The sequence below is a fragment of the Ambystoma mexicanum genome, chromosome 9 (genome assembly GCF_040938575.1).
Source record: "Ambystoma mexicanum isolate Mex_15411 chromosome 9, UKY_AmexF1_1, whole genome shotgun sequence".
NCBI classification, from domain to species: Eukaryota; Metazoa; Chordata; class Amphibia; order Caudata; family Ambystomatidae; genus Ambystoma; species Ambystoma mexicanum.
The window spans coordinates 1,428,853,491-1,428,871,506 of record NC_090931.1 but is presented as its reverse complement, the minus strand read 5'-3'; the positions used below and the strand labels follow the sequence as shown (position 1 = coordinate 1,428,871,506).

Below are 18,016 nucleotides of genomic sequence, written 5' to 3'. Positions count from 1 at the left end.
CTAGCTCATGTATGCTGCGTTGTTTATTCAGCAGTCTAGCACGGTAGCTATCGCACTGCTACCAATAGTTACTTTGTAGTTGCATGCTGTTTCTGTAAAATGTGGTGGTTTTGAAGATGGGGTGGTGGCGGCTGGAGGCCCTTTTCTTACTCTCCTTGACACTTGTTTTGGGGTGGTCAGGAAAGGTCCCCACAATCAGTTTTTCTTTTTGTTGCACGTGCCATATTTGTGACTGGGAGTGCAGCAAATTGGGGTGATCATTTCATATTCAGTATAGTTAAATGTGAATGGGATGTTTTAACCTGCTACACATTTCCTTTGCTCACGCACAGGAAGACCAATGCTAAAACCGCCAAACGTCAGACCTAAGGTGCTATGGAGTGCCCACGAGCAGTTTGTATAATGCGCATGCGTTAAAGGGGGCCTGTCCTGCAAGAATCCCTATGAAGGAAAGGGGTTTTTAAACATGAGAAACACTGAGGAAACATATAAAGGGTATTTATGAATCGACTTGTAGTGGGCTTTTCAGAAACTGATTAATACGTCAGTCAGGGGTCGACTTTGAGACTGGTTCTGCAGAGGAGGGGGGTGAATAAGTAACTACGACCTTTGCATTGGTCATCTCAGCTGAATGATCCGGCAATAGTCTTTATGGTCTGATAAATATCGTAGATGTAATCACATCGATGCATGGGATCTTGAGAGGGTTTTGTTATTTGTTTTGACCAGCAGTAAAACATGGGGTGAGTCAATGCATGAGACTAAAGTAATTGAAACCCAGGCGTTTCAATTGTATTTTCAAGATGTGCCGTGTGCACTGAAATGGCAGTCCTTTAGATTAGCATGGGGATCTGTGGATGAGATCGCTACTGGTTTACTCAGCCTTCACATCGATTTGAGTACTTATGCGGACCATGTGCAATTAAGAGTTAAGGTTAAAAGGGCTTGGGCCAGTTAATTGTTTGCATACAAATGTTAAGTGGGTGATATTAGGACCTACCCCAGACAAATCCTAAAAGGGGTTGTACACATGAGCTGCAGATGGTAGTTAAGATAATGGCTACCAATGAGAATGTAGGAATTGGAGAAAGATGGGATGGTCTGGAGAGGTTTTGTCCAATCGCTTGTGGGGTGGATTGTAATAAAGTATTGAGTGTTAACTGTTGCAAAAATGTATCAACTGATGTGGCACTTTGAGACTTTGGTTAGTTTGGTTCCACAGCGCCATGTAACTGCTCCCGGACTAGTTATACGTAAAGCAAGTTTATTAAGTGGGCCGACCAACTAAGGTGGTGGACCCACTTGGGTTGAGGTAATTTGGGATACGCCCCCACACCCGAGCGTCTGCCTAAACCTATTTCACAGTTCTGTTTAACATGGCATTACTCTGGTTCAATCGCTACCATGTTCTTCGTGTCTCGTGCGTTGCATCCCGCCATACATTGCTCCCTGCCTATGTATACTGCAACCTAACTTTACCTATGCGCATCCTACTTGTGTAACCAGATCTATAGCCTTTCCAAACTCTTGTGAGGGCACTCTACATTTCACCCCACGTGTGTGGTGTGACTTATTCTATCTTTTATAGTGGTTGCATTATCTCTCTTGTTTAAACTCTGTTTACAAGTCACTTCAGGTACGTACCTTCACGTCTGCGACTGTCTGGAGCAGGGCCAAACTTTGTCTATAGATAAAAAGTTTCCAGCAATGCAGTGGATTCCTGTTCAATGCCCTGGAAACATTTGTTTAAAGATCTCCACAACGATGAAGGGATTTCGGGAGATGTGTCACACTGGGTAATGACTCGAGGCTCGTTGAATAACCTAGCTGGGTGGGCAATCCTCAGTCTGTTGGTCTAGCTACATCAGGGCCCTGCAACCATTGACTCTCCAGATGTTTCTCACTACAGTCCCCATGAAGTCTGGCTATTGATTATGCTGGTTAGGGATGATGGGGAATTGTAGTTCAAAACATATGGAGACCCAAAGGGTGTAGACCCTTGAGCTATAGAATCCTGAACACAATATAAAGAATAAACGTGTTAAAGCGCCCACCAATGGAGAAACCAGTATTGGCAAAGCCAAGGTCGGTATTTGCAGTTTATTTTCTATTTACAGGCAAGAATGCAGTAAAAAGGAGGCACTAAGCACTCGGTAGTTGCAAACATTTCTCCAAATTGTTTGCAGGCAAATAACACTAAACCGATTTCTCAACACTGCAGGTAAAAAACGTTTGCTGTGTCTAATGTTACATGTTTAATTGTCGCACCTTTTTGGAACGCTCAAACTTCAGGGAGCCAGCCAGTGTGGCTGGCAGTAGGCATGGGTGGGGCTAGACTAGGTGTGGCATTGTTGCTGGGTAGTGTGGCTGTGGTTTGTAGGTTTGAGGAGGACGTCACAAGATCAGTGGGACGGGAATGGTGAGGAAGCTTGGGCGGGGTGAAGAGGCATTTAATAAAATGGTTCTGAATATAATCCTAAATTGCCACTTTTATAGCACTGGCAATCTGATCCCTGTCAGTAAATCTATGAAAACCTTAGTTTTCATTTTTGACTCCGAATTGTATGTGATCAAATTACTCCAACTCAGGCCTGACCAAAAAAATCCTCCTTGGACATCACATTGGAGTACTGTAATGGCTTGCTCACTGGTTCTCAAGTCAACCTGCACCGATTATACTCAGAATGGTGCTGTCGGGCAATGCCTGGACTTTCCAAGCAGGACCATGTTTCCACCTTCAGAAAGAGCCTACATTGGTTACCAATTAAACTGAGAATCTGCATAAGATCCCATTCCCTCACTCACAAATGGCAGAACTCTGCAGCTCCACAGTACCTGATTAACAACCTACACGTGTACTGTGCTGCAACAAAAACACATTGTATCAACGCTACCGTCTAAAATGTATGGCAGAACAAGTGTTGAAATCCATGCACCACAAGAATGGAATGCCCTCCCACCGGCCATGAGATGCTTCCTGAAGACTACCAAGGAAGATGATCCAAACTCTCCTCTAACTCGGCAGGCTTATTCTCCTCCTCTACCCGACTCCCAATGGAATGCCCTCCCACCGGCCATGAGATGCTTCCTGAAGACTACCAAGGAAGATGATCCAAACTCTCCTCTAACTCGGCAGGCTTATTCTCCTCCTCTACCCGACTCCCAATGGAATGCCCTCCCACCGGCCATGAGATGCTTCCTGAAGACTACCAAGGAAGATGATCCAAACTCTCCTCTAACTCGGCAGGCTTATTCTCCTCCTCTACCCGACTCCCAATGGAATGCCCTCCCACCGGCCATGAGATGCTTCCTGAAGACTACCAAGGAAGATGATCCAAACTCTCCTCTAACTCGGCAGGCTTATTCTCCTCCTCTACCCGACTCCCAATGGTATGCCCTCCCACCGGCCATGAGATGCTTCCTGAAGACTACCAAGGAAGATGATCCAAACTCTCCTCTAACTCGGCAGGCTTATTCTCCTCCTCTACCCGACTCCCAAACCTATTGTTTGGTTATTTGTGTGCTCAGAGACCCATGGACATGTAGCATTTAAAAGAATTACAAATTAATAGGACTAAGTTGTAGTGCCATGCAGAATCCTACCAAGTTGCCAAGACAACAGGAATGATCTGCACATCACCCCCGGAGGGAATATATGCATATAGTTTGCTTGGAGGGGGTGGGTGGGGGCTCGCGTGGCGGCAGTCCCTGATTCTTATCTGAACGGGCCCTGGTCAAGTTTGTGCATGCATGGTATATGTATATATCTTATTTTTTATTTTTTTCTTCAGATCAGGGTTACAGAGTGGTACATTTCCGCTCGGAAAAAATACTGAAAAGCACACCTTTTTTTTAAAAAGTGGGGGGGTTCCCACTTGGCCCTCAGTTTTTACCCTTATAACACCATCCCAACCCATTTCAGCCCCTTTACCCCACTACCCTTTAATGTATTCGGTGTTTTTTTTCTCTATGGTCCACTCAGAAATCTACCACTAAATGTATTGACTGGATACCACATCAACGTAAGCTTCAATATAGCATGACAATTAGCATCACACTCGGTTAAGGAAATGGTGGGTGCAGTACAACTTTGTACCACCATTGACCTTGCAAGTGCAGTGAATGCAAGCCTTGCTGTTTTTGGATTTGCTGCAAATCTGTGGTGATTTGCACGGATTTACAAGTCAGAGGTTGGTTTATAGTGGCCTAAATCTGCAGAACCAATGGAAGCAAGAAAGAATATCTTAATTGCAGTCATTTTGGTGTTGGACGGACGCGAGGATTTGCCAGGCTGATTGCCATTAGTGTTGGTATGAGGGTGGCAATGGGGCCTCGAATCCTCTACATACTCTGATGCAAACAGAGCTTGCCCTCGGAGGGCCATGTGAGCCGATGGGAATTGGCATCATAATTGCCCGCCATTCCCAACTTTTTCATTGGGTCGCTGCCAGGGAAAGCCGGTGTAAAGGGGACTGGTACTTTCACTTCACACTAAAATAAAATCTAAACTTGCTCAGTCTGCACACATCCTCCGATGAGACATTGCGCAAAGAATCTGCACTCAGTAAGAGATTAGAACTTGTCTGCCTCTTACAGTGGGTCGCCATTCAGGTGGGAGTACATGGGAAGGACTGTACACAATGGTGGTCCGTCCTTCATGAAGGCTGGGGTTGCAGATTGAGTGATGGTGGGTGTCTGTGTGGACCCTTTCATCATTGGCTGGAGAACTGTTGACTTGAGACCACATTGCCAGTGGGGAAACCCTTAATGCCATTGCAGATGTCGAAGTATTGCAGGAGACTGAGTAACTGCAGGTCTTTGGGCGTGAACAGCTGGTACGGAACCATTCTAAACCTTCTGTAGTTGGCAAGCTGGGATCGCCTTCCCAATCATACAGTGGGATTTCCCTGCCCGCTTGCCTGATCGCATTTCCTGAGCTACCAATCACTGACTTGGTACACGTATGGAATACGAAATCTCTGCTACCGTCTCTGGCTTGGTACACGTATGGAATAGAGATCTTTACTGTTCGAATGTCTCCATGTTTCATAAAATGACTTGCTGTTGTGATCCATCCTAGTTGTATTTTCCAGCAACGTCTTTTTATGAACATGAATTTAAGTGTTTTAATGTTGCGTTCGTGGTCGATCGATCAGGTAGTCCATGTATGAACATGTTTTGTAAATGTACTACAAGCCTGTGTTTCTGTCTAGCCTGGTTTTGATTCGTGAACTACATTTTAAGATGGTAGATGGGACGAGGTCGTGCCATTGGCTTCACCCTCCCAGCTTTAAGGCCAAGGAGCTACTAGGTGTTGATTTTTGGCCCTGTACGCCTCACACTGGTAGCTTGCTAGGCGGTCAGTGCTGTGCCTTCAGTCACACCTGCATTCGGTCACGTGGGAGTTAGCACTCACGTCAGGAAATGCAATTGGGAGTGTCCCAACTCGTTTCATTCTTGGATTCAGAAGTGAACACGAGTGCACCATGTTGCCATAAGGAATACCAAACCAATATAGATTGCCATACAATTTAATGTAGACTATGCAAAAGCTTGCCATTTTATGTTAGGTTTATATAGCGCTTTAATCCAAAGCGCTTTCCAATATAACAAGGTACAATAATGAAAAGCATATTTACAATCCTGAAACAAACCAGTGAAACAGTATGTAGGACAATTTACTTGGACTAATGTGTGGGAAGGGAGAGGAGGAAGGGAGAGGAGGTATGTCCTGTTACAGCCATGTTAAATTTCTGCAAAAAACAGCTTTTAGTTAAAACGGTAACCCCTGCAGCCGTCCATGCCTTTATTCCCAATTATCTTTGCGCATGCACACAATGTTTTTATCCCCCATGAAATGGCATGACACAAGATTTCGAATTGGCAAAATTGGCCGCAGTTTTATTTCCATGACAACAGAAGTATTTGTACACATTTGTGAACTTCATTCTGTACGTGTGGCGCTTGCTTGCCGGATTTCCTTTGCTTCCCCCTATCCTTGGTATAGTAGGCCCCCAACTCCCCCGACCCATTGTACCTGTTCCTATCCTGCCCGTGCAGGTGTCCGTGGGTGGGGAGAGCGCCGTTTGTTTTGGGGGAAGCTGAGCCTTACTTGTCCCTACCAGACGCCCCCGCCGTTTTAGGCCCCCAAGAGGCGCTGGTCCGGAAGACCCATTCCGTTTCCTTCTGGCTCGTCCGGAGTCTATCCTCTGTGCTTGGTTGCCCAAACACCGCCACGCCAACCGGTGGGTTCCCGCCCACCGTGGCTCCCCCTTTCGCCACCTTCTCACAACTCCAGTAGTTTGGTACAAATGTTCCAGAAAAAGAGCTCCGTTCCTTTCCTGGATAGGTGCACCCCATCCGCCAAGAAGTACTCGGGCGTCTTCCCGTCAATCGGGGCGTGTCTGATCTGATGGAAACCTCTGCCCCTGCAGAATTTGGCAACGGCCCCGTTTAGTTTCCTTCTTGATTTCTCCACTGCCGAGTGGCTCTCTGCCCCTCTCCATTGAGCCCTGGCGATCACCTCAGACCAGATCTCCTTTTCCCCCACTTGTGCCGATATCTCCTGTAGAGTTTGTAATGTCCTTTAGCAAGACTCCCCTCCCCAGGCTGGTCAGGTCATTTCCTCCCAAATGTACCACCAAAACGTCCGGCCACCGCCGCCCCTTCAGCAGCCTTTGCAATTGTCCCTCCAGCTGAGCCCATTTCATCCCTGGCACCCCATGCCACTCGATCTCAAACTCTCCGGCCGTCAAGACCTCCTGCTGTTGCGTCCAGCTTGCTTTTGCCCTTGAAATGAATGAATGCCCCACCACCCATACTGTGCGTGGGTCCTTTTGCTGTCCTGCTGGGAAATGAAATGGAGGGAACGCCATTGTTAACTCACATTTTTTCCGGTCTCACATACCGCTTGTAACATCCTGAAGACCATCTACCCAGTTTTTTGATGTCTTCCGCCCCCAAACCCCCTATTGCCGCGGTGGTGGCGGCCCCTATCCGAAACGAATGTGTCCCAAACCGGCCCTCTGCCGAGCCCATGTTAACCAAGGCCAGGTCCATCACCTTTCTGAACTGAAAGCGGCTCATTGCGGACCCATCACTGTGCGTGAGCCTCGGCCCCTGAAGGCCGCCGCAGTTCCATAAAGCTCGCCGCCGCCACTGGGCAAACCCTGCTTGCTTGAATTGCCTGTAAGGTCAGCGCCGCCCCTTTACCTTTCTGGTCTGTCTTTGATCTCCTTACAAAAATGACCATCTGACCGCTGCCCACCTGGACATCCCTGACGCGCAGGAACCCCTTCCCCTTGCCAGCCTTGTTCTCTGGTACCAATTCGCTGATCCTGAGGGCCCCAAAAAATGCTGCCGTGAATGCCGCCGTGAAGAGCACTCTCTCCGCCTCCCCGCTACACTTTCCCCAGATTTTTAACCAACCCGTGCAGTTTCCCAATATCGATAGGCCGTCTTTCGTCCGGTTTTGCTATGGTTTGCCTAGCCCAGCCTCTCATGGCTAGCATGACGTAGTGCTCCTTGGTGGGGTCCTTTTCCCCCCTTTTGCATAATGTGCTATGGCCGCCAAGTGGTGGCCCACCCACGCCCGGGTCCTCCCAGTCTTCCAGCACCAGCCTATAAATGCCCTCACCGGGTTTTCCTCCTGGCCACCTGCCAGCACCTCCTCCTGGAACTCCAAAAAACGGTCCCAACACGCCCTGTACCTTTTGGCTGTACCTGGGGCTAAGGCAGTTTCTACCAGCGAGGTCAGGTCGCCCCAATCATCCCCCACCACTCTTCTTTGAATGGGGTCATCTCTTCCTTTGCTTCGGGGCAGCTGTCTCGGAACCGGTCCCACTGTAAACGAGACAGAATCAGCTGCCGTATTTTTTACTCCTGGAATGTGCCGTGCCCTGACCTCGATGTTCAATGTTAACAGGCTTCTGGTGAGTTCCCTGAGGAGCCTAAGAACCCTCAAGTTGCTGGACGCCCCCGTGTTGATAATTTGCACCACCGCCAGGTTGTCTGACCAAAGGGCGACCCTTGCATTCTGTAGCTGCCCTCCCCACAACTTAAATGCGACCACTATGGGAAAAAGCTCCAGCAGCGTAATGTCCTTCGTGACCCCTTTATCGTGCCACTCCTCTGGCCATGCCATGCCGCACCAGCTGCCCCCCAGGATTGCCCCAAAACCCAGTGACCCAGATGAGTCTGTAAACAGCTTGAGCTTCTGGCTGCTCGCCCAATCCGCCCTCCAGATTGCCACCCCGTTGGAATCCGCCAAGAAGCTCTCCCACATCCGGAGGTCCTCCTTAACCTCCGAACCCAATCGGACGTGCTGTGCGGCGTGTTGTAAGCCCACAGTTTTCAACTCCACACTCCTGGCAAATGCTCTCCCTGCCGGGATCACTCTGCCTGCAAAATTGAGGTTCCCTGCCAGTGACTGTAACTCATGTAATGTTGCTTTCTTCCTCCCCAGTAGTTCTTGAATCAGGCCCCTCAATTTTTGAACCTTGTCCTGCGGGAGCCTGCACTCTCCTTTGACTGAATCGATCTCAATCCCCAAAAAGGTCAATGTTGCTGGACCCATAGTTTTCCCCGGTGCCAGGGGGACCCCTAGCTGTTCATTCGCTTTTGGAATGTTTCCATCAGAGCCCCGCATTCGTCCGTCCCTTCCCTCCCAATGAAGAGAATCATCTAGGTAGTGCAATATACCCCCTCCCTTCATCCCTAGTTTAACCGTAAACTCCAGAAAGGAACTAAACGTTTCAAAGTAAGAACAGGAAATCGCGCAACCCATGGGTAAGCATTTGTCGTAGTAATACTTATCCCCCACCTTAAAACCCAACAAGTGGAAACTCTCCTTGTGGATTGGCAGCAATCGGAAGGCCGATTCTATGTCCGCCTTTCCCAACAACGCCCTTTCTCCTGTTGCCTTTACCATTTGATTTGCGTCCTCCAGGGAGGCGTAATGCACCCTGCATTGTTCCTCCGGGATGCCGTCATTCACTGACTGACCCTCGGGGAAAGACAGGTGGTGTATCAGGCGGAATTGTCCCTCTTTTTTGGGCACCAGTCCCAGGGGTGAAACCACCAAGTTGTTCATGGGGGGGTTCGGTAAATGGGCCGGCCACTCTCCCCAGCCCCACTTCTTTGTTCACCTTTCTTTCCAACACTTCCGGATTCTCCATTGCAGACCGTAAGTTGGCCGCCTCTCTCCCCCCTGGGGCGCCCTTCCCCGGGATCCTAAAGCCCCACCTGAAACCTTACCATAACAATTTTGCGTCGGCTTTGTTGTGGTACATATTTAGGAATGGAGTCATGGCACGCAGGCTAACAGGTGTAGGCAGGGTCCCTTTAATCACACAATTGTCAAACACCATGCCCTTAACAATGCCTTGTTTTGCCGGTATGTCCATCACCATTTGATTACTCCTTTGCTTTACCCCCACCCCCGGCCTTGGCCCCTCCCGGTGAGGTTTTGCGGGGGCCTGTGCCACCGCCCTTCTGGTGCTTGTATCTGCATGCCGTTCCGTATGAACAGTAGCCCTCTGCGAACCTCCAGCAGATGTCTTGCTCCCCCTGGTGAGCTGCTGCTCGGTACACCCAGGGAGAGGGCCCGCGAAAGGAACCTCTCCCTTGTTGCGAGAACCCGCCCCTGCCTCTCCCCCCCCCCCCCCCCCCGGGATCTTTCCCCCTGGGGTTTTTCCTGGGGGTCCCTGCAGGGGACCACTTTGTCCATATACCCCCCTACATCCATTTCATCCCATGACATTGCTGGCCATATTTGCATTTTTAACCTAAAGCCCTGGTCATAATCCAGCCAACCTTCGCCGCCATATTTCTGGTACAAGTCATGCACATATTGCTCGTACGCAATCATCGCCAGTGCATCCTGCGGGTATCTCTCTAACATGACTGACATATACATCCTGTACGCTTTTAGCCAGTTGTTAATGGAGCGCTCTACCTTGGTGCACTCTCTCCCTCTTCTTCTCTTTTTCAGACCACTCCCTCAGGCCCCCACCCGTGGGTACAATCCCCAATAGGTCAAAGATGTCGATGAATTCTTTCCTCCACAACCTCTCCTTAACCCCCCACGGGATGTGCCACACCAATGAATTTACCGTAGCCCGCATCGGTGCAAACCCAGGCATTGGTCTCCCATACTGGGTTGTTTGGCCCCATATCCCCCCTGCTTCCCAACTGCTCGTGCCCACCGCCGGCAGCGGTCCCACCGCCGGCAGCGGTCCCACACCTTTCTGAGTCGCCTGAGCCGCCGCAGGTACCCCTAACGTCGCCTGTTGGACCATCTCCTCGCTCCGAGGTGCCCTCGGCCCTTGGCTCAACCATTCCTGTCCCCCCGGAGGCCCCGTACTCTGTGTCGATTGCCCGCCCCCCATAGGTGGGCCCACACTAGGCAGCCCGACTGCTGTAAAACCCCCGGGTGGGATCCCCCACATCTGTGGCAGCTGACTTAGCCTCCCTGGCTGTGACCAGCCTTGACTCACGCCTCCGCACCATGGCCCCCCCGGCCCCTGTGGTGCCCCTGGTTGCGTAGCTATCGCCACTTGAGACGCCATTCCCCCCAACATGCTAGAATCAGAAATAACATTTGCTATATGCGCATTCTTCCCCCAGGCCTGCATGCATTCCAGCACCATACCTTTCACTGCCTCCAGGGATGTGGTTCCTCCGCCAGCGACCTCCACCGTTCTGGTCACAGGAGTGCTGGGTGGGCACACCTGGTTCCCTGGAGCCTCAGCAGGTGTAGGAGCCGTTAAGGCCGCATCCTCCTGCGCCCTCCCCTTTTGCCGCGGTCTCTTGTTGCTGCTGGCCTGCTCCTTGCTCGCCTTGGCCTTGGCCGTCATTGTCCTTTTCCTCTTGTTCCCTTGGCTCTCCCTCATCCTCTTCCTCCACGCCGTGGATCTCCGCCTCGATCACTGTTTCATTGCCGCTGTCTTGAAACATCAGGGGGGAACTTTCTACTCCCTGACTGGGCCCTTCCTGGCTCGGTTGGGCCACCATCCTTGTCATCCAGTCCGGACCATGGGTTGCCGCCGCCACCCTGGCCATCTCCATAAATGCTGCCAAGTCCATTGTATCTGTTCTGCTCCTCTCTTTAAGCGCGTTCTTCCCTGGGGGCCGTGCGTCTGTCTGCTGCAGCGCTTGGGCCCAGTCTTTCTCGACGCTGGGGCTGTTCACCTGTTCTGCCCCCCGGCCGATCACTGCGCTCGTTCCCTCTCCGCCTGCGTCGCGCTTCTTTTCCGTCGGGTCAGCTGGGCTCTCCTACGTCCGTTGTCGGTTCAAAACGAAATTCCTTCCACTTGCGAGGCGGCGACCGGGTTCCAATGCAGGAGCGTGATGCCCGGCACCCCGGTCCTACCTGCTTAAATCCAGGTAGCCCCGCCCCTTTTCCTTTGTTCAGCCCTTCGCGGGCTCTTGGACCATCAGACCTTTTGGCGCCGTTCCGCCCTTCGCCTTTTGACCCCGGGGGGAGGGTCCCAGGTCCCGGCGGCATGACCCCGCAGGGGTTACCCTGCTGCCTCCTCCATTTTGGGCTGATTTTTCCGTTGTCAGCTCCATTACTGAGGTTTTAACACCAGCACAAAGCTATTGTTTCTTTCTGCCTTTCTTTACATTTCCCGCTTCGGACCATCCACTGAAGCCCACAGGAACCGCCTCCTGCAACTCTGCCCTCGCCATGTCAAAATCTTTAACAAGAACATATTTCAAATGTTAATCTACTTGGTCTTCCGTTTTCTACCGTTCACCTCCATTGAAATCCCATCATAACGCGTCTGACTCTGACGAGTGCCTTTTTAATCGGCGAGTTTCCGTTCTGAGGGGAGGAGGCTTTGACCAAGACGTGCCAACTGCCCAAAACAATCAGGAAATGTCCTGGGTGAGCAGTTCAATTGCCGGATGTTCTGCTCTCTGGGAGGGAAGCCTCCTTAATCGTAGTTCGTAAACGAATGAACTAATTGTATTGTGGCCAGTGTGAGAATAAATCTGTCATTTGCAAACGGCAGTTTAAAATGTTATTTAAATGCCCAGTCACAATTCAAAGGTACGATGTGAAATGCTGTTTAGACTTTCATATTAAAGGGTCCCCCTCACACTGCCGCAAGATGTATGGGAGACGGGGTGGGGAGAAATGTGAATTGTGTAGAAATGGTGGTGAGGAATGTTGGCTAGTAGCCCGATGTCTCGACCCATGGGGGCCTGGACGCGTGGTGACTTGCAGGCATGTGTAGTGTTGGGGGGGTGCACTGCTAGGTTGCACTGAGAAGCTAAGATGGGGACGGGGGGTGCATACAGTCGTTGCTGCAGGCTAAGGTTCTGGCTTCCTGGGCATGGCTCTGTGCGGGGTAGGTGTCTCTCAGACTAGCTGGAGGGCTGGTATTGTGATTAGCCGTATCTGGGTTGGTCATTCCTTGGTGATGCTGCAATGGTCCCCTGCACAGGACACTGCATGCTAGTTCCTACGCATTTGAGCCATGTTTAGTGGTCGTGTGGCAAATATCTAGGGAATTGGGTCTGGTCCTTTTAATGATGGTTCATCCAGGAGAAATGGGTGCATTCCAATCATGACTGGTGAAGCGGACGGATCGCCATTCAATGAGTGGACCGAGGTGTTTATTGCGCAAACCAAGTAATGGCACATGCTCCAATGCCAGTAACTTTCTAGTAATGCTGAAATCCCAGCTCTAAAGATTAGTCTGGCCTTCCTCACTTCCTGGTCTAGGGATTCTTTCTGGAGAGGAATGGCGTCCCCCTCACCCCCCCCCCCCCGCACCCCGTGCAACTTCTGTGGTGTTGGCTGGTTCAATGCTTTTTGCCAGTTAGGCTTTCTCACAGTCCTCTGTACAGCAGACAAAGTGGTTCAGGATGAGGGAAGTGCTCCATAGAAGCAGTTCTTGTCATGGACCTGATGGAGAGACCGAAATGTGTTCATGAAATGTGTTGGATAAGGTTTGCCCATAATGTTCAAAAGCCTGTCTACATAAAGGATGGCAAGACCCTCTTACTTCATGTGATGTGGGAAAATGAGTGTAGCATACGTTTTGGATCTCGCAGGTCTGTTGTGGACGAGAACCCCCCACGATTCCTCCGCCTTAATTGTTGGTGCGAGTGGTAGCCAAACCTCTGGAGAGCCAAAGGGGGCAGACCCTTGCTGGCAGATTCTACATGAAGGTTAAGACGGTTGATGCCTTGAAAATTGGGCCAAATGTAGTGATGTCACGCTTTTTCTGGTTGCGTATGGCATTACCCAGACGAGTGCAGAACACGTTTGTGTGTAAGATTTGGGACTGTGCTAGACAGATGCATGAAGAAAAGCATCGAAGTGTAGAGTTTGCATTCGCATGCAGTCACACGTTGACCTTTGAATATGAGGATGAAGATGTCATTTGTGATTTGTGGCGCGGATGTGTTCGCAAGTATACAAGCGGCATGGACGCATGCCTTGTGTAGATCTGAATGCTTGTCTTCGTTCGTGATTTGGGACTTCTTAAATGTGTACTATAGACATTTTTTTAAATGTCTGAACTAGTTTTACTTGAATGTATGCAGCGCACATCCATCTAATGAATGGGAGCTTTTCTATTTGTGTACTCGGTTCTCCCCCCCCCACCCCTCCTTATGGAGCCAAATTGTTCATGGACCACTAGACTGCACCTGTGTGCTGTCCCATTCGCAATATGGGCACTGCCCTAGTGGCATACAATGGCTCCATAGAAGGCAATGACCAAGAAAGTGACAGCAGCAGGTCCCTTTTCTTTACCTACACAGCCCCACTGTTGTACCAGTGAATAGCTTTCCTGTGGCACTGAATTCCTGATATGAAAATTGCCTTTATGCAAAACATCTTAATTTGCGATGTATTAGATGCAAAGGACTTTTTTATTTCCACCCAGAATTTTAATTTGCAATATTTTGAACTGTGCCCTGGGTCTAACTGTTACATTGTTGGCACAGGGCTGCTTCCTCCCCTCGCCACCTCCCAATATCCTAGGCATCACTAGCTCCAAGGTGCTGAGAGCCTGTACTTGGGCTACAGTACTAATCCAGTCAGTGGGAGCTCAGTCCTTGGAGGCCGTGCATTCTGGCATATGTAGTCATGTGGGGCATTGAGTGGGAAAGTATTTGGTCATATGGTCCATGGCATGCAGTCTTCTGTGGCGGTGGTTTTCTGTGAGCTTAAACATGGAGATCAAGTGCATTCTGTAGTCTGAAGATATTTGCACGAAATCCAACCATTGTTTCTAGTGCTCTTGTAGTCCAGTTTATGGAGGCAGAATGTATTCTGGGACCAGTTTCTTTAGGGAGCCACCTTAACGTTGTCACATTGAGACCAATAGATGGTTCTTTAGGGTGCCACCTTAACGTTGCAGCACATTTGGTGGCGCCTCTCTGACTAGGAGCATGTATACTGATGTGATGAGAGTTCCTAGGCAAACTCTTCCACTCATGTGAGGCTACACTGCGCTTGCTGTGACGCAGTGATTGTAAGGAATGCTATGCTGGCCTCCACATTGAAGCCCTTACTTGTGAGCGTGGCTTAAATGGTTGTATTGCACTCTGTACGTGGCTTGCTCTTTCTGTGCTCCTATAAATAGTTACCTTTGCTTACTTGCAGTTTCCCAAATGAAGTTCCCTTGTGCTGGCGACAGGCAAGATGGCGTCAGGAAAATGTGGCTGGGTCTAATTTTGCGGAGATCAAAGAGGAAGGATATCTACTCCCGCTACATCTTTGGGGTTGCGAAACAGGCAAGTCCGAGGCCAAGGGTTGGCATCTCTACCAAGGCTAGATGATGGTTGGCAAAGACGGCACATGAAAAATATCTTAATTTGGGTCAAAGGCTGAAGTAGGGAAGAGGGTAAAGTCCTTGCAAGTAACAGGCCAGCATCCTGGGTGCCTTCTCTCAAGGCTAACAGGCCAGGATCTGAGGCAACTGATGGTGGCAACTGCAGACTTTATGGCTAGGGCATGTTTGTGACGGCAGTCAATTTACTTCCAATCATCCCCCCCAACATGCCAGCTCACCCTTGCTCTATAGTGGTGTGGGCCTGTCTAGCATTGCTCCTTATTCTCTTGACTTGCAGTTGGTGTAGGAGTTGGGAAGTGCTACTAATTTTAACTGATCTTGGATGGGGTAAGGACTCCCTTCTCAGTACAACTTCACCCATAACCCGCATGTTGCTGAGTTTGGCTTTGTCGGGCGCCACCAGTGATTGGAGGACTGGCACCAAGGCTATGTAGATCATGGCTTTTGCCACCTTCCCCTTCGATTTCAGGGATTCTAAAATGTGCTTATCGCTCCATGTGACTTGGATGGCTGAGCAGCAAAGCATAACATTACGTTACACTCCCTTTGTTAAAGGGGGAAAATCAAACAACCAGCAAACTGACTGGGAAAGTGTGAAGAGTTCTGAACCGTAGCAGAGGCAGCTTTAACTGCCAGAGGAGGCAGCTAATAGGGTGCCAGCGGGAGGCTGGGGGCGCACTGGACACCGGGGAGGTAGAGGGGTGCCGGCTCTCTGGCCCTCCCAGCAGTGCCGGTGGTCATAGGTCTTGATGCCAGTATATATAGAATTTTGTGGAGCGCTATGGATCCACTATTGCTTCTTTATAGATGCGAGTAGCAACTTTCTATGTTTTTGGCACAGCCAATTGTCCTTCTGCATGAAGTTCAAGTTGATCTGCCTGGCTGTTGAGGAAATTGGAAGCTTTTCGTATGGCCCTAGGACTACCAGATCTGTACAGCAGTGATCTGGAGGGGCTCCATTCCTGCCCCGGCTTGATGAGCCCTTGAAACTGATGTTCCCAACTACCAGTGGCTCAGGGTACTTGTGCTCGATTTCTCCTCCTAGCCAAAGTACTTCATCTTTACTGTGCGAGGGTAATTTATAAGTATGTTAGTGCATGCCCTAAATTGACCATGCACATGTACAGTTGTGTGCATAAATTGTAGGATTATCTGGAGTAATGGGTTCTAATTTGGCTTTGACTCCAAAACCTTCCATCCAGTAACGCCCCAATGCGTGGTTCCGGACTCCCTGTTTTGGTTTCTGTAATCTGGTCTCATTGCTACATAAAATATTCTCAAAGTGCTAAACCGACGCAGGACCCTTGGACAGCTAAACTAACAAGACTTTTTTTTTGTTCTCCCTCCACAGGGCACTATAGATGGTATGTCTCCCTAGCATTAAGCAGACCTCATGCTTGACCACACCAGCCATCGCAAGGACAATGGACTTTCGACATGTGGCTAACCATCGCATCATGGCGGATGCAAAAGAAAGAGCAAGATTCGCTGTTTCAGTATATTTTTTTTGTTGTTGCAGCTTTCGAGTTTATCCTCCCTGCTACAGGAAAATATGTAGTACATGCACTTCTATATAAACAATTCTATATGAAATAAAGTTTTACCTAGCCCTTATCAACTTGGGGTTTTGGTCTCCCTGTTTCCCAGAAGTTAAGCTTGAGTGACCTCGGTGGTGAACTGTAACTGCGCGTGTTGTCCATCCCTGGCCTGATCTGTAGGTGGAAGCTCCCATGGTAGCAACACTTCTACCAATGAAGTCTGTGAGAATTCAATCCAGCACTACAGCTAAGTCAATGCCTAGTCTGGGATACTGAATGGAAACCCTTATTGATATATTATGTCCAGTTCATGAGTTCTGGATGACTACCCCTATAGAACACCCCTCTCTTGGAATCCCACGGAGCCAAGAAGTGGTTCTGTTTTGCAAGTTAAAAGGTTTGTGAGAATTTAAACATATATATATCACACTTTATAATAAATTAATAATTGAATATCACACTTAAGCTGAGCAGTAATCAATAATGGATACTCTGGCACTAGCACACTTCTTTATAATCAATGAGTGGTTATAGGATGGATAAGATGGCAACAATACTTTTATGGTTTCAAATGGATGCAAGGTGGAATGAAAATGCAGTACAGAAAAAAAAAACTTGCTAGGGTTTCAGCAAAATGTAATCACTTTCTTGGACAATTCACCCCCCTTTTATGCAATGTAAGGAGATGAAGATGACAGTTCTTAGGAATGCAATCAAAGAGAATTCAGTTAAATTCCCCCCAGCAGCTTATACAACAGATAGGAGTTTTGAAACACAGGCAAAATGCTTTGAATATGGTGACAATGCAGTGAGAAATATGCTGAAAATGCTTTTAATTCCCTTCAGGAGGTTCATGGTGAGTGATATCTAGTTAATGAGTTCAGGCTCACTCTAGCAATGATTCAGGGATGGTTCTTAAGAGGCAAACGAAATTTAGCAGTTCAGGCAAAAGCAGCTATCTTTTTACAAGTAAAGAAATCTGGCCAAATCGCAAATCGCGGCAAAATTCGCGAGTACGAGAATCGTGATTACGGCAGAAGTATAGCAAGTCGGTTCTAAGCTTGTTGAAAAGCTGAGATTCTAAGCTTTCAGAGGAAAGTTGAACCAAGTTCCTAGCCCAAACGGTTCCAGAGATACAGACGATTAAATAAAGGTAGTTTTTGGATTTGAAATTTTAAAAGTTCAAAGCGACAGGTTACAGCTTGCAGCTAGAAAATGACAGGTGACAGTTAGGAGGCAGTTCTGGTTCTATTTAAAATAGATTGAATTGGTTCTGCACAGTTCTGCTAGGTACTCGCAATAGATTTTGAAATGGGCCTCCCCACGGATCTGGTCAGGTTTTGGACTGGACTCCGGTTCTGGTCTCGGCACTTCACAGTGATCTGGTTCACTCTGGATCTCTGGCCTCTGGTTCTGGATACTGCTCTGCTTTCTCTGGGTACAGCACTGCTTCTGGATCTTTCTGGCACAGGGTTTCAGGCCAGAATCAACACCTGGGTCTGGCTGTGAATAGTCTGCCAATGATTTTTGGGCCTGCTGACAAATACTTTTGCTTGCAGTGGGCCTTCTTGGTTCAAAGTTCTGTAGTCTCTGTTTAGCTTGGAAGTGTAAGTGTAGGATCTCTGGATGTGAAGTAGTCGGTCAGCATGCTCCGCAGCAAAT

The 18,016-nt window shown here is 49.0% G+C and overlaps 1 long non-coding RNA gene across 3 annotated transcripts in view; it reads left to right on the top strand.

Annotated features, from left to right (window-relative positions):
- Positions 1–16,430, top strand: part of LOC138489813 (uncharacterized) — a 71,303-nt gene extending 54,873 nt beyond the window's left edge. For all 3 annotated transcript variants that reach the window (XR_011274919.1, XR_011274921.1, XR_011274920.1), the window contains exons 2-3: positions 14,627–14,757; positions 16,168–16,430. This is a non-coding gene — a long non-coding RNA (uncharacterized lncRNA). The remainder of the gene's footprint in view (positions 1–14,626; positions 14,758–16,167) is intronic.
- Positions 16,431–18,016: the final 1,586 nt, after the last annotated feature.